A 16,881-nucleotide genomic window follows, 5' to 3' on the forward strand; every position below is an offset into this window, starting at 1 on the left:
ATCTAAAATGCCTATGTTAAAGAATTGAATTGAATTTGAGTTAAGTCACTTGAACACATTTGAAAATATTATCCTTGATGTTACTCCTGATAGAAAGATTGGTGTTTTCATGAAACAACCCTGTTGAAATCAAAATTCTGACAAGTTCTCCATTTTGAAGAAAAAACTATTTTTCTCTGAAAAAAAAAAAAATATTTCAAATGAGTTTTCACCTGCTTGATTAAACAAAATTTATGGATTAACACCAAGACAAAGGCAAGTTTAGTTAAACATAATGTCACAAAGCTTCCCATTCTTCCCATTTTAGATGGCTATTATACACCATCTTACCTATACATATTATTTCTATTTAGTCATAATTCAATTATCTTCCATGTCTAATTTAAAGACTGAGAATTTAAACAGTTTAAATCAGAGGGCATTAACAGATCCCTAGCAGAAGGGTCCTTCTCCATATGAAGAGGTTATTAAAGAATTGGCTCTGTTAAAGACATTGAAATGAATGTTCTTTACAGTTATTACCCTGTGCTTTCACAGTTTACATAATTTTTACAATTTAATACAAGTAGAAGGTAATTTACCAAGTTGGCACATAGTTTTCTGATTAGCAAAAACATTTTGAATTAAGGACAAACTAAATGCAATTATCAGTATAATCTTATTATCATGATAAATCTTTAGACAAAGTTCAGACAAGAGCCAGTAACATTTCTATACATGAAACTAAGTTTAATTACAACTAGTTAAACTGTTAAATGAGAAAGCTTGGGCTAGGCTGGGAGCTTCTGGATATCTTTAAGCAAATGCCCAAGAGAGTTAACAGGTATTAATCCTATCTGCCTAGTCTTCATGCAAAGGTTTGGAAAACAAGGAAAGATCGATTTTGAAAGGGATACTGTAATTACTACTTCCGTGTGTGTCATACTTAGCATGCCTGGGATATGGACCTAAACCTTTTCCCCAGGAGGGAGCAACCTGCTGTTACAGGTCACAGTGAGACCCACAGTCCACTCGCAGGTGCAACTCCACTTACCCAAAGCTGCTCCTGAGCCAGTTCTGTCCTGAAGCCCACACCACACTATGGTTGCTAAGCAAAGGCTTAATGTAGACCTAAAATAATCCTGAATCAATGATGAACACCATTCTGCAGTGCTGCTGAGGTCTTTGACACTTTTTCCTCCTAAAATTTCTTGTATTACAAAGCCAAAAAGATACAGCTCAAAGGTCTGTACTGCCAAAACAGATGCAAAGTGATCACCTAGTCACAGGACTTGGGCTACAGACCTTGCAGCACTGGTCTCCATGTTTTTCTCACACACATTGCTGTCTATGCTAGCATACTCCTTAAAGGAAGCCCAAGAGAATCAATATATTAGTCTCAGATGTTTACACATTTAATTTAAAAGGCCTTGGTGAACTGATTCAGTGGTGTCCTGCTCTTGCTTTGCAATCATCTGGCATATGCAGTGACACACCTGACCCACCACAGTGGAGAACTGTGCAGGATCTTTTCCTGCCTATACAGTTGTGAGATCAAGTGAGACAAACCCTGACAGTTAATAGCAATGACTGATTTACTATGAAGTATGATCAACAAAGATTGTAAAGTTTATTATACATGGAACTTGTTACACACTCTCAGAAGTACAGTAGATATGAATATCTGGAGCATCTAAATAACTGGTGGAAGTCAAGGAAAAATATTTGAAAGGGAACAGACACATACGGACTTGTAACCATTCAAATGAAAACATTGGTTTCAAGTTTGCATTTGCACATTATTCAAGTCTTAGTCTAGCTGGTGTGCATTAACTGTATTAGGAAATTTAACTATACATTGTATGGACAGAGAAGTTACGTCGCTCTGATCATATCAAGTCAATACTGTTATACCCTTTCATTGCACTGTACTCTTGACCATGGGTGTTTTTTCTTTAATTTTGAAGCCAACAGTATATGTTAATACATTTCCAATAATGCAAAACAATGTTTTGAAAAGGACTTGCTACTGTCCATACCTGTAGTTTTCCACTAGTGAAAGTCATTAGATGCAGGCAGCTCTTACAAAATCATTGCCATTCTAACTGCTGCACAGAACATAAATTATGATGCCATACTTCATAGGAAATCAGTCACTACATAAATTAGCCACCTTCCTCACCACCTTAGGCTTTTAGCTTATCACATCATCAACTCACTGCCTATAATGAGTAACACTCAGGGATTATTGTTACATACACAATTTACAGTAATTATGTAATTATTTACAGTAATTATGAGGTCACTGACAATGAAATGACTTATTAAAACTAATACTGCATCTGTTTCTCCAGGTTCCATTTAAGGCCATTCTCTTGGCATTTTAAAGCATCAATAAAGCTGTTTCCAAGTTGAACATTCATTTTCATTTGTATATAGACTATACATTTCAAAGGACAGAAACCCATTTTTGGTATTAGTCACAGGAACAAAATGATTTCTCGTTGACCAAGTTTATTAAAAACAAAATGTTTTTAATGTTGAGTGAAGATTGATTAAAAATTTATGTTAGCTACTGAAATTAAAATGGAGTAATCTTATTTCTTTAGTCCACAGTCTGAGGCATCATACCATTAGAAGTGTGGATTTTTAACAGATATTTTTGAACTGTAATTACTGCCTTAAGAGACAAATCTGGACTCCACGCAATTCATGCATTGAGATATAGTCTATAAAGGTGGATACTCATAAGGGTTTAATTATGATTTCCTCTTTTAAAACTACCACTGCATAATACTGACTGAGAAACAGTTTGCCAGTCACCACTGATACATATTTTCCTGTTTTTCTATCATGCACAAGGAGAACACTAGAATCCCTACAGTTGCAATAGGAATCAAAGTATCTTATTCTGTAATACTTTTTCACAGAGCTGCTCACCAATAAAAGTGTTACTCATGAACACAGTTTAAGCAAATAATTCAATTACTTACTCAGACATCACTTCTGCCTGCTGCCTATTTCCATAAATAATCATTGCCCGTGTCTATGTACATGTGTACACACAGTCTATGCTTCTCTGCTGTGTAAGTAATTTGTTTAAAGTAGTAGTAGCTCTATGAAAACTTATACTTCCTTGAGTCATTAAGTGGTATTTCTTCATGAAGCACCCATAAGACCCTGAAGGGACTGAATCAGGCAAGTGAGACCCAGCAAGGTCATACCTTTGACTTCATTCCCAGAGGATGCCCCTGCCCAGGTAGACCAAGTCTGTGGCCACTTTCATCCCTAATTTAAGGATACTGAAAATTATGGATTTAAAGACAGCATTCCCAATATAATCCCTACATAAAAGCTTTTAACATCTACTATTTCTGTCCAGTGTTTAAATAAAAATAATACAAAGCAACCAAAGATGAGGTATAAAACAGTCTAAGTACATTTCAGTGTACTTTGTATACACGGATGTTATAAGGAAGGGCAAAGTCAGACCCAACAGGGCATTATACAGCTTCTAATTAAGCTGTCATTTAAGACAAAATTACTGATTTTTTCATCTGAGAAATGCAAGTGCTAAGCAAATGCACCCGTTAAACTACAGAAGTACTTTGAAGAGTCAGACTAATAAAGTCAAGTGCTTTGAAATGACCTGAAAAAAGGCAGACAAAATACCTCTTTTATTCTGAATTTGGCCATGAAGTCACGTTCAAGATTGTGAATCCACTATGCCATTAGCAAGTCACAGCAGTGTTACTGGCAAAATAGAACTGGAACTCAGATTTCAGCAACAGACAAATCAGCAATGTAACACTTGAAGCAAACAGCTGTCACAACTCACTTTCAAAGCCTCTTTCAGGCTTTCTTTATTGACTTTGTAAAACAGGCAACGTTCTCCGGTAGCCAGAATGCTGTGATGTGCTTGTTTATGATTGCTCACATTGATTCCATACCATTTAGCACCTCTCCAGGAGAACATAGAACAAAATATTTACACAAGTATTAATAAGAACTATGCAACCTCATGGAAAAACCCAGACCATGTCTTCTGAGTGATGAAAATTCATTTCAGCCAACAGAATTGAGACAAAATTCATCTGATTTCAGGACTCTTCAGTCAATGAACTTGCAACAAGAGTGAAAATAGATATTTAAAGCTTTAGGTATAACCAACCAATCTTGTTTCTGTCAAGTGCAATTTGGAAAAAAAAAAAAGAAACAGACTATGATATCCAACCAATAGAAATTCTAATTGTTGTTATTCAAGCAGCAGAGGAAATGAGGAAACTGAGCATGATTTATGTAATTGCCACGTTCTTTCTAGCAGAAATGACAAAACTTTGTTTCTTGGTAAGTACAAAAAAAATCCAGAAATTTTAAAATAGAAGGCAACTACAGCGTCCCCACTGATATTTATACATCCTTTCCTGTGTTTTCAGTGCAATCAATGGAAAAATGACTTTCTTGAGAAGCTGAGGAGGAGGGGCAATATTTTAAAGTTAATAAAGCTGAGATTTATGGATTTCTCAGCTGAATCTACATTTTGCATCTTTCTAACTTCATGAATCATAGCATGGGTAACTTTTTTTCCTAAATTTCTTAAGTCAAGCACACGTTATAATGTTAGCTGCTTCCTATTCAGTCTATGCTTACATTTAAGATTTCTTACATTTAAGATTTGGAATAGTGGAAGCACTATGAGAAACAGTCAGGATTTTACAACAGCCATGTCAACATATACAATAAGTTTGCTTGGACAAATGAATGAACTGTACACTGACCTTAAACTCTTTAGTTAATATTAGCATCTTCTTAATGTCTGATTACCCATGAGACTGATTACCTAAATATTTACCAGCATCATTAAGCAATTACAACTTTATAGCAACTTTGCAAAGTATCAGGGAAAGATACAGAAGGTCACAATTCACTGTAATTAATATTGCATTGATAGTATATATTTTACAAACACTTTGAAGCAGGAATAAGACTTTACACCTAGATACATTGTAAAATGTGTCAGACATTCAACACACAATAGTAGGTATTTGCAGGCAGTGTTTAAGTATTCCATTCTGTAGGCAATGAAGGGACAGATTACTGTTGTCAAATGAATAACTTTTTCTTGCTCTTTTTATAACCATCTCCCTATCAAAGTTCCTCTGCTAAGTCTAAAGCAGTAGCTCTGTTCCTGTGGACCTATGCACTTTCTGTGGACCCTCTCACTTCCAGATAGTCATTTGCTTTATTTCAAACTAACATGAAGGGTAATGCTAAACACTGAAAAAATGACTCTGGTCATAAGTCAATCGTGTTCTTCTATTTTATTGTTTTGATGGGTAGAATAAATCAGTTTTCTAAAGCAGGAATCTAATTTTCCAATTGGGACTAAGACAAAAATATGGACAGTTTAAATTTGCATCAGTTACATCCATTTCATCTGCAACTCATTAATCAGTATTGCTAAGATGATTAAACAGCAAAATTTGACAGCTTGTGGAATATTTCTAATTCTATAGGTGTAAGTAATAAGCGAAACAAGGGGTCTTCCTGTTCTCTACTCTGTTGCTAATATCTGTCCAGCTCCTCCATTATTCATCCTTTTTGACTCTTTTAGTGACACTTTTATAACATTTCAGTCCTATGTGTTCTTGGCAAATCTCTATTGGAAACTACTTCTAAATTATATTTCCTGCATACTTCAGCTATTAGTCCTATGTGAAATCACAGTGCTTTTTGGGAGCCTTACAGCTACAACATTAACAAAAATTTACAGACCTAGAGCTTATAGACAGCAAACTTTACACTGCAGACTTTCACTGTGATTCCCTTGGGAGAAGTAAAATGGAAGATGAATTTGTAAACCACCAAATCATCTAGTTGAATTCAGCACAAAACAGACTGTCTCTAGAGCAGCACCAGTAGCAGCAAGCAAGCCATGACCTCTTGCCTGTCCTACTTGTGGCCAAGAGTCATCCTCAACATTGTTTTATTTAGGAGATATCTATGTATGAGTAAAGAGCATGTATATCTTTACGTGCATGTAGAGGTATACTACTGATCTTCCTTGTACCTGTACCACCTTCTTATGAAGATGTATGCTTTCTTAATTAAATAAGGTTCATAGCTATAAATTGACAAAGTTCATTTACTAGTGATTCAGAGTGAATATTTACCAAGTTTCTAGTGTGAATTGCATCACCTGTAATCTGTTTTTTGATCAGTGAGAATTAGGTTGTGATTTAAACTAGGAGCACACTCATAGGTGAGAATGATATTAAATGTAATTAGCAGAACAAACTGACACCACAGCTTTCTAAGTCATGTATAAGACTGAAAATTTGATTCCTTTTGCATACAAGACTTGAGACATTCATTAGCTAGCCTGAGAGAACACAAACATACACTTTGAAATCATTGCTATAACCAGCTGATGTTCTTTCTAATGAAAAAACATTATGCCTGATGTAATTCTAATTACCGGATTATTGTGTTTATAACACTCTGTATTTTTACAGTACACTAGCAAAATGCAGTGTGCTATAGACTAGGAGTTTGCCCTCCAAACAATTACACACTTGAATAATCTTCCTCTTCAAAGTTCCACTTCAATAGCTTTAATAAGACAGGTCATGTGAGCAAGATTCCTCTTACATATATTAGAAGTTTTCACTCCTTACTATTTAACCTTTGAGTTGTTGGTCATTCATTACTACCCCACTACCCATTAGTGGTAGTAACTTTGGTTTTCCCCCTTTTTTCTTTTCCTTTAAGCTTTGTCTATTTTCAGTAAATTTGTATGGACAACATGTCTGTTTCAGACAGACACTATTTTTTTCATTGCCTTTGTATTTGAAAACAATATCCTACTTCATAACAAACCAAATAAAAATACATTTTACTTTGAAAAATATAAGCCGCAAGTCTATAAAAAGAGATTAAAATTTAATTTTCATAATAAAAACATTCCTTTATATTTTTTCTTATTACTAAAAAACAGTGATAAACTTCTATTTCTTTACAGCTTTTATTAAAAAATATGGTTTTCAGAAGCATGTTTTCAGAATATGGCTTTTTGTTCTGTTTTAACTATTCAGGACAAGCTTGTCTTGCTTTCCCTGTTGGTTTGACATCCAGCAGATAACCAAGATCTGGAACAGCAAGAAATACTGTTTTTTTCCTTTTACCTATTTACTGCAGTACAACAAGCATACAGCAAAGGCTAAAAAAAAAAAAAAAAAAAAAATCCCACTGTTATCTCAGCATACAGCAAAAAAAAAAAAAAAAAAAAACTTGAGGTTACACTGGAAATGGCTAGACATCATCCCTGAGCAAGTGAAGATTTATCAGGACACAGCTGGGGTATTCCAGCTCCTCTTTATCCTCCCAACATGATTAAACAGATGCTACAGGGTTACACCAGGTAGTTGTAGGCACTGGTTACCTAGTTCAGCAGAGCCACATCAGGTTTGTCCCAGCATTTGAACAAGACTGCTTCTGTATAAGGACAGCTGACTCAAAACTCTAAAAATATCTAAGGATGTGGCTTATGAAGCACATTTTCAATTTGCATCTTCTCTTTAATCGAGTCACTCAAAACCTACATGTAGCCAGTCCATAAATTGTTCACCATAGCTTTTCCAAAATCCTTCCAGAACGTCCGACACAAGCCCTTGTTTTCTGGCATATACCTATACATCTCCAGCTACATTCAGTAGGACTTGCATATTTATGCCTTCAGAGTATATGTATATTATAAATTCAACATTTATAATGCCATGCTATTTATTTATTGTTGCCCATAACTTCCTCTGTTTTCAAGGCACTGTTCTTTATCCTGCATGTCTGATGTTCTCTCCATTATTGGTTATTTATGTAACTAACTTGTGCCATCAAGAATTCTGTTCATCTTTAATAAAAAGAGTATTAATAAAAAGAGTAAGCAACTAAAATTACAATTATAAAGGAGAATCAGGCTTGCTGACCTGTGACAAAGTATACTCATAGGAAAAAAAAATATGATTTTTAAATTGTGTATATACAATACAGTCCATATTACTACAATATTACAATATGTATATGCAATAGAGTCCAACATTCATACATAGCCTTGTATATTATTTGTTTGAATGAGCTTGAGCAGCACTTAATGGCAGTTTTTAATTGCCTGGGGGATAAAGCATTGACAGAGGACCTGTAAGGGAGTGTCTGTGAGGGGTACAACCAGAACCACAGTGGACAATGTAAAATGCACTGTTCTCTTTCTCTGGCTGCCAAAGAACAGAATTGATATGGGGATTCATGAAGTGCTAGCTGCTTAGTGCACCAAACCAGAAGCAGACCTGGCAAGAGCAGAAACTGGAAAGTCATGTGCAGCTTAGGACTGAGAAGGAAGAGGAATCAGACTAGCATTCAAAGGAAAATTGCTGAACAGGGAGCCAATGTGTTGCAGCACTTCTCACTAGGGGAAGTGAGCACAAAGCTTCTGGGGACAAACTCAACAGACTCAAGCAGGAGCACACAATGGCCCAGAGACCTCTTACAACTATCATAAAGTGCTACCATTGATACTGTGAAAACAGGACACAGAATCCAGCAAAGGACAAAGTGCTATATGTTATGGAAACATCAGCCCAATGTTAAAATGAAGAGGGGCCTTGAGGACTTTTATCAACCAGAAAAGAGGTTAATCTTTGCTGTGGCCAAGCTATAACAAGGGAGATTTTAAGCTAACTGTATAAAATAAAGCTGATGAGACGAAGCACTGTGAAGTCCAAGATGTCATGAACAAGCTCAGCTAAAGTAGAAAGACAAGAAACACTTCAGTTACCACTGTATCAATGTCAGGAATCTGTAAAACAAAGAAAGAATTGGAAACTCACTGGTGAGAAGAAAATTCATATAATTAGTATTAGTGAAGCCAGATGGGATGGTTCACAACATCACCGAAATGTTAAAAATCCTGTTTTATAGCCTGCTTAAGGGCAGAATGGGCAATAGAGATAGAAGCATATATTAAAGACATCATTACTTGTTTTACGGTTATTGATTACCATGGCACAGAGTGTCTGGAATTAATACATAGCATTTTCAGCAGCTACCTCCCGGAAGAGGCACTGACACCATAAATGGAGCTGGAGAATGGGATGAGATTCTCCTTCAACATCTACCTACAATGTCCAGGAAAAAAAATTATTCTATCAGGGGGCTTCAATTTTAGATGCCTGGCAAATGTTTCACATGCCCTGAAGTTTAAAGTTTATACAAGTCATGCTTGAGGACTGATATTAAAATAAACTAATATTAGTTAATTCTGTGTATCACTTCTTCTTGATAAAAAGAAAATGTTGTATGCCTAATCTTGACAACAAAGCCTGAATACACTGGGAGACAGATGATAACAGAATACGATACTTGCCATAAGCAAAGAGAGAAAGATGGTGAAATGTTAATAGTTCAGAACAGCCTGAAATACTGAAATAGTTCAGAACAACCTGAAATTCAAAGTCACAATCCTGAAAAGTGGTGGATTCATTTCTGTCCACATTATCATCAAGATTGGAGGATATCCATTTCAGGAAACTAGAATAGTCCAAGACTTACTGTCTCTAAGCATAAATCATGAACTTGAGGTGAGATAGAGTGGAATGGAGTGGATGATACTACACAGTTCTTCCTTTCTGACCATGGCTTACATCTATGAAAAATATCAAAGTTCAAATTGCTTTAAACATGAATTTTTACAACATAGATGTAAGATATCATTTGCCTTTGGGGTTAAAAAAAAGTTTAATCATTTGAATTTAAAAGGTGAAAATCATGCATAGTAACAGGACTCTAAAGTTTGTACCTTTAAGAATAAAAAGTGTCTTCAGATCCCCAGTTACAGGGAGAAAGTATTTCTAACATTGTACAGTGATATGTGTTTATCCATAGAGAGGAGACGTTTCATGCTGGTAAAGAAAAATAAAAAGAAAAACTAAGCTGAAGAAAAAGTATTTTGAAATCCTAAAGTTACAATTAAGCAAATGGGGAAGGATATGGAACCTCCCTACTACTTGATCCACAGGCAAGGTGCAAACCAGCCATCATATCTGAGACCCATATAGCAGATATATTGGATCAAGAAAGATGACACCATGCTTTCCCACCTAAATAGTCCCTGTAGAAAGCAAATGTGCTCTCCCTAGATTCATCCTTTCCCTACAGCTGCTCATATCACTGCACTATGTGGATACAAAATGGCCAAACTCCAAATTTTAGTCATATAGCCCAACAGATTATCTCAGGGATTAATTGCAAAAGCAGAACTGATTTGGGGGCCTGATTTGGGGCCTGAGTTAAGAAAAAAAACACTGTTAATTACCATAATATGGCATAGTTTAATTTCATATGTTTATGTTAGAAAATTTCTGATGTTAATGAAAATCAAAATTACACAGAATGCTTTCACACACAGATGCAAAGTCTGTATCCTTTAACCTTTCAGATGTTTTTAAAATTAAAAAATACATGTATCATTCACTGGAAACCTTATTTATCTAGTAATTTGTTTTAATAAAGGTATTCTCCTGTGGTTGCATAGCCTATATAGAATTTATCAGCAGAAACAGCGGCTGATGAGAAAAGCTCTAAGTTTTTTTCATATTGTCCTGCAATGTTAAACAACTCAAGAGAACTTATCATTTAAACATTACTATGCACTATGCATTAACCACCCAACACAGCACTGCTCTTTGCATTTTAGATTACATTGTCATCCTCACTGGAAGTCCTAGCTTCACCAGGAAAATGTATTCAATTCAAACTTCTATAAAAACTACTTGCTTCTATAAAAACTTCTTGCTAAAAACAAAATACATTTTCAGTCTACTTCAATATAACCCCCCATAGCAAAAACTCAAATACAGCACTGCATAAAATTTTTGTGCCTATACAGCAGATGCCCTAAAACATTATTGATCTCTTCTGTTCAATAGGAGCAAAAGAGTTACAGGAATGACTCTTAACTGGAAACCACAGTCTTAAGGTCATTGCTTGAAAACACAGGGTTTTGTTTAGTAGATATTACAGAAAAAACCTGCACAACTCTTGAGCACAAACCAAAATGTTTATCTCCAAGGTTATTTTGAAATTCATTTAAAAGGAAGCTGAGAACAACATTTCAATGTCAGCAACTATGATTAGGTACTCTGAAGGCAAAAATCAATTTTGTTAGAATTTGACTTATGCACAAGCATTCAGTTCTACATGTTTTGATCCTTTGTCAGTCTACTTGTTTCCTACATAGTGATAAGTGTAATTCCAGCCTAAGCTGGAAGTCATATTTGGGAATATTAAACCATAGTGAATTACACAAGCATAGAACTAGGCTTGATCTGTGTCTTTGTGGCCTTACAACCACCACAGACAATCTTGAGGGACACTCTTTATTCTGTCTCTCTACCACTCTCATGCTTTCATCTGCTTGATTAGGGTCCTCCCTAATAACACTATAACAATTATTACCACCGCAATCCAAAGCAGAGCATCAGCACGTTAAGTTAAGATCCAAGCACTGGATTGAAACCTGGATGTAATAAAGAACCTTTTCTTATTCTTATGAAGAATGTGATCCTATTGCTGAAGTTTTCGTTATTCAATAAAAACACTAGTATTTTGGCCAAACATCTGGTGAAGTCGCTATATCCGTACAGGACCTAAGCTGGTCAGGAATGCTGTCTTGGGAAGACAGTAACCTTTTGCCTGAGGATGTTCTAGATAAAAGAATGATTTCTTGAAAAGGCTATATGCCACAAGTGATTTTAGGAAGTAAATAAGAAAAATAACTCAAGAAAACAACATCTATAGTGAGAATAAACCACTCAATCTCCTTGAAACAGATTGTTTGTTCCACATTTTTAAACATTTTAGAAAACAAAAATCTTTGTTCTTGAAGTCAGAATAGAGGAGAGCAAACAAAAGAACGAGAAACAAGTGTTCTTAAATTGTAGAAAGACAATTTAAGCAATAAGGACATTAAATGACTCAGGAGAGAAAAGTGCATTTTAGTAAGACTGTCATTTAAGATTTCCCAGGTCCTAAGCTGATGCTATAACTATATTTCATCTGTTGGAAGTTTTTGATAAATGCAAAGTTTGAGAGCAGTTTAATACACTGGAGGTTAGACTTAACTGACTAATCTGTCAGTTTTCTAATACTGCTATTTTACATAAGGGAAATTAAGCTGAAATATACTTAAGCATATTCAGATTTTCAGAAGGTATTTCATGAGATTTCGCATTCAAGATTGATTAGAAAATTATGAATAAAGGGATTAATCAGGACTTGAAACTAGATAAGCACTGGCTCAAGAACAGGAGATAACATGTTCACAGTTCAGAAGACACTGGAAGTCACAACAGTCATCTGAAAATGTTTAGAAGAAAGAAATACATAACAGGCCACATCAATTGTCAAGAGAAAAATATATTTTTTTTCTGCTACAGAGTATGAGACCCCACAGCTAGAGAAGTGGCATAATTTTATCACAAGCATAGCAGAGCTGGCTGCCTCTCCTGCAGCAAACAGGAGTGAGTTGCCCCAACTACATCCCACCCAAACAGAAGGGAGAATAACAATGAACCCTGAGGCAGCCACAAACCTCTCATCTCACCCAGTGTTGTCATCTGAAAGAAATACTTAAGTGGGATTGCTAACAAATCCTTAAGTGTGAGGATCACTGACTCACCATGAGCCTGGAAAGACATGTTGAGTGGGTTTCTGTGATGCTTCCTCTGGGATCTGTCTGCTACTTTCATTAATGACCTTGATGGCTGAGTAGAGAACACATTTATTAAATTTCCAGGTGACATGAACACATAAGGGCTGTAAAGATAAAAGGCTGAAGACAAGCAAAGAGAAAATTGACATACTGCAGAAATAGTTGAAAGTACAGAATTCAAAAAAAATGTAAAAGTACATCAGAAATGCTAATCCACATAGAGGTAATGGGAACAGGCTTCTTGGTCAGAGTGTTTAGAAAGAATTAATCATTGATGACAAGTGAGCAGGAGTAACTAGCACCACATTATAAAGGAAAACATATACACACCATAGGAGGATTCAGCCTTTCTACTCTCCACCTTCACTATTGATCAAGTGGAAACAACAGGCTTAAGCCACAGAAAGGAAAGATTTAGGGAGAACATCAGGAAAATTGACAATATAATGTCCAAATGGACATGAGAATCAAGAGTTTAAGATAAGTCTCATGAGTGGAAACTTAAGAACTCATTACACAGGCATTTCTTAAGAATTGCTAATTCTTCATTCAATACTTAAAAAGGAATAGCAAGTCACAGGAAAGACCTTCATCCAACCTCATTTTCTCTGATTTAGAGTGGCCTCCATCACTTGCATTAGAAGGCTGCTCTCCCCACTCCCTTTGTATGGCAAGTGAAAAAAAGCAGGCTTTTACTCCGAAGCACTTTCCACAGTCTGTCTCTCATGACTGCAAGAAGCCTAGAAATGAGTTTTCTGATTCAAGCTATTAATGAAATGCCTACATTTAAAAGCTTTATGAATAGAATACCATGGCTCCATGTGGTTTGAAAAAGCTTGTGTATGTGGCACAGCAGTTAACTGAAACCTCCATGGCTGCCTTAATATACTTCTAAACAAACTGGACTGATGTTAGTAAGATGTTAGTAAGGGAACAAATAAGTTGTCACAATGAGGAGGGGTAAGAAAGCAGAAGCCTCACTACTGGAGAGCTCCTCCCAAATCTGCATCAACAACTGAACAATAGATGAAATACTAAGACCTGAACAGATTTCAAGCATCTCTGTAATTGGTTCGACAGAAGGAGAATGCAGTTCAGTGCAAATTAATTCAGCAACAAACAACCAATCACCCTATGCACTAATCAAAAAGAGTTTGAAAGGTCTTGTGAGAAAATAGTTATGACTGGTAGTCAAACACTGTTGTAGTTTTGTTGATTATGTTGTTGTGATTTTAATAGCAGAAGAGTAGCACAGCTGTCAGATCTGTGGCATCCTGGCCACACCACTACTGCTGGCTTAGCACCATATGACATCAAAATTTTACAGCCTTTGGAGATCAGTGTGAGAAGTATTTAAAGAAGCTGTATGTTTTCATTTTGGAAGGAAAAAATGAGCTGGCCTAAAAGATGTTTAGTAATATAACTAATAAGAGTGAAAAGACAAAGTCAGATCATTAAATAGTGCCTGAGAAGACACAAAAACACCATGAAAATTTACAATAACAATCCAAAAGTCCTACAAAGGTTTCCAAAAGTAATACACACTAAAATTATTTGATATGTTTAGATTTGAGTCAGCATGACTCAGATTCCTCCCTGAATATTTCCTTTTTTTCCCCCCATCTAAATATCCACAGTATCAAGTCTTATATTCCTTATTTTCTAGTTTTCATGCTAAAATTTCTAGGGGCTCCAGTAAGAAGAGCTTCAGCCAAGCACATCTTTAAGGTATTCCCTCAGCAGACAAATCTGTTTCCTAAGGGCATTCCTCGTTTAATGTTTGCCATCCTTTTTTTATGATATCTATTCTCTTTTCTTCTGGGAAGTACTTACAGCAGGCCAAGATCTTTCAGTTTGTGTTTATTACAAATATCAACAGACTGCATTTATTTGCCACTGTAGCTCTTCTGAGATAATCCAAAAACCAGAGAATAGGCTTTAGAAGAATAAATATATTTGGTTGCCAGCCCATCAAAGAGGACATTTCCAGAATTATACCTAATAAACAGAGATTGTAGAGCTCCATCTTTGCTTTAGAGTACCATGCATATCAGTAAACCTTAAACACACACACACTGATACCATAAGATGTGTTTTAGTCTACCTTTGTGATCGTTTTCTTATGCTTTATTTCCAGTACAAATAAAAATACCACAGAATAATCATGTACTTATTACCCTCACATTTTTTAAAGCTTGTTTTCTACATTGTAGAAATATAAACATTTTGATACCATGAGATCATATGAAAGAGACATTTCCTTGCTGTTATTTAAGTCCCACCAAAAGCAAAATGCAAACCTATTGAAAGGAAATTTAACTTTTTTCTTGAGACAGAAACCAACTTATTGAACATGAATTACAGTCAGGAAAACTGTTATTACCAGGTTCTTATCTTCTCTACTTGTACTTTCACTCAGAGACATAAGACAGTAAGACAGACTGGTATTATTACCAGTATTTCACAGATAAAAGAAACTAAGTAATAGATCCCAGAAATTATTTGCATGAGCAGTACAGGGCCAAGCATTGACTCAAATTTCTTCACTCCCGGCTTTATGCTGTATGATACTAATTTTTCCCATTTCCTCTTTACTGCTTGTTGAATCCTAAGTCTCCAATACAGCATGCTGGTGAAAGTCAGGATAGATCTCTCCATGGTTATTAGGACTCCCAAGGCCATAGAAGTGGTTAGTAAATTTGAGAAGATTCTTTAATTCCGTAACAACTAACCAAGGTAGATTGTATCTCTGGGACAGACTGACCTTTCTTCCCTCTAGTTCTGTTTTCCTTATTTTTCTAATGAATTCTTGCCAAAAAAAAAAAAAAAAAAAAAAAAAAAAAAAAAAAGCCTCTCTCCCTCAGGAAGTCTTTTTGCATTAAGAGAACTCTAGGGATTCCAAGATGCTGTCCACCAACATATATTAACAATTATATTAGGCTTCCATCCATAGGACTTCACAAACCATACAAGAGGTTTGTAATCCTTTTTGTTAAATTTCCATCTAAGGTGAAGATATTACTGTCTTTCAGAGTAAGTTCTACTGAGAAACATTTAGTTCTACCCAAACCAGAACTCCTGAGAGTCTTGTGTACCTGAAATTAAATAGGAATATTTTGTACTTATTGAACCACAGGGTCAATTCAGCATAAGAACAGCATCTGTCTGTGACAAAAAATATTCTTATGTCTGATTTTACTCTCTGTACTCAGGTGTATCCAAAACAGTAATCATAACTAACTCTGTATGAGCTGACAGACTGCAACAATATTTGTCTCAGTTAATTACTGTTGAGAGTTAAAATTTAATTTTTTCCTCCAAGATTTACACTCACCACTGAGATATTTTTTTTTTTTTAATAAGACTGTCAAAGCCTGAGAGCAGACGCATCCAAACCATGCATAGTGGCAATTCAAAGTCGCTATGTGGTTCATAGAAGAAGCAACAAGACGTGGCTTTGATATGTTGGCTATAACAGATAGCTTTAAACAGAACCTTAATTCTGTGAATTATTCCAACAGCCAAAACTCACCTATCCATTTTCAAGATAAACCGAAGTTCACACAAAACAATTCCACACATACTTTTGTGATTTCTGTTTTTGATTTTCTTTGGAAAGAGGTATATGCAGAGATAGTGTTTGTTAACATTTGTTGTATTTAGAGCATGGCTTTAATTTTTAAAAAGGTAGGAAATATTTGGGATGGTTTTTGAAGTCACTGAAGTTGTGCATTCTCTGCTCGACTGGTTAGTTTTCAAAGTTATCATACTGCTTTTACTGTTTTATTGGGTCTGTTATGAGTTGACATCATTTGACTTAAACTACTGATGTTCACAGTTACATAAGTAAATTTTAAATTATGTACTGAAGTGTAAAAATTAAAATCCATAGATCAGAACTGGAATTATTTTACCATTTCAAAGAATATTGTCATATTTGCACTTAACACTGTTATTTCTTCTAATCTACTTATTGTAAAGCTTCCACACCAGCTATCACAGAAACTAGCTCCCAAAGTTACAGGACAGTAGCCATTGCAAAGCCATCTTAAAATTGAAATAACTATTTACTATTTCAGTGTTGTGCTAATTCACTGTTGTTCTTAAGGCCTAACCAAATAGGTTATCAATATGTAATTCTT

General features: G+C 35.4%; 1 long non-coding RNA gene across 2 annotated transcripts in view; it reads right to left on the reverse strand.

The window, feature by feature from the left end:
• The window catches only part of LOC311439214, a 288,783-nt gene that overhangs the window by 220,173 nt on the left and 51,729 nt on the right, over positions 1-16,881 (reverse strand). Inside the window, exons 4-5 of one of the 2 annotated variants that reach the window (XR_014694594.1) lie at positions 12,707-12,791; positions 12,000-12,384 (exon numbers count right to left, since the gene is read on the reverse strand). This is a non-coding gene — a long non-coding RNA (uncharacterized lncRNA). Of the gene's footprint in view, positions 1-11,999; positions 12,385-12,706; positions 12,792-16,881 lie in introns of those variants that run through there. The other variant, XR_014694593.1, reaches the window with a different exon arrangement.

The sequence above is a fragment of the Aythya ferina genome (assembly GCF_964211825.1).
Source record: "Aythya ferina genome assembly, chromosome: 6".
Taxonomy (NCBI): Eukaryota; Metazoa; Chordata; class Aves; order Anseriformes; family Anatidae; genus Aythya; species Aythya ferina.